The sequence below is a fragment of the Chrysochloris asiatica genome, unplaced genomic scaffold (genome assembly GCF_000296735.1).
Source record: "Chrysochloris asiatica unplaced genomic scaffold, ChrAsi1.0 scaffold00459, whole genome shotgun sequence".
Lineage (NCBI taxonomy): Eukaryota > Metazoa > Chordata > Mammalia > Afrosoricida > Chrysochloridae > Chrysochloris > Chrysochloris asiatica.
In genome coordinates, this window is record NW_006408977.1 from 1037174 (window position 1) to 1037879 (window position 706).

Here is a 706-nt window from a genome sequence, read left to right on the forward strand (position 1 = left end):
TATACTGAAAGCTACCTACATTGCAGATCAGTCCAAAATATCCATGCACAGAGAGCTAAGTACATGTCAGATGAATCCAAAATGTCCATATACAGAGAGCTAGCTTCATAGCAGAATAGTGCATCATTTCCATATACAGAGTTCAAACTACATGGCAAACGACTCCAAAATGTCCATATATAGAGAGCTAGCTACATTGCAGTGTAGTGCAATATTTACATATAAAGTGTTCTGCCCACAAGGCAGATGTGTCCAACATGGCAGATCAGTCCAAAATATTCATGCACTAGAGCTAGCTAGCTATCAGACATGTCCAAAATGTCCATATACAGAGAGCTAGCTAAATGGCAGAGTAGTCCAACATGCACATATAAAGAGTAGTAGCTACATGTCAGATGTTTTCAACGTGTACATATACTGAGAGCTAGCTACATGCAGACAAGTCCAATATGTTCGTATTCAGAGAGATAGCTACATGCCGGAGTAGTGTAACATTTCCATATACAGAGTTCAAGCTACATGGCAGATGTGTTCGTATACTAATACTTAGCTACATGTCAGAGCAGTCCAAAATGTCCATATACAGGGTACTATTTACATGGCAGATGAGCCCAACTTGTCTATATACAGAGAGCTAGCTACATGGCAGAGTAGTGCAAAATTTCCATATACAGAGTTCTGGCTACATGGCAGATAAGTCCAACAT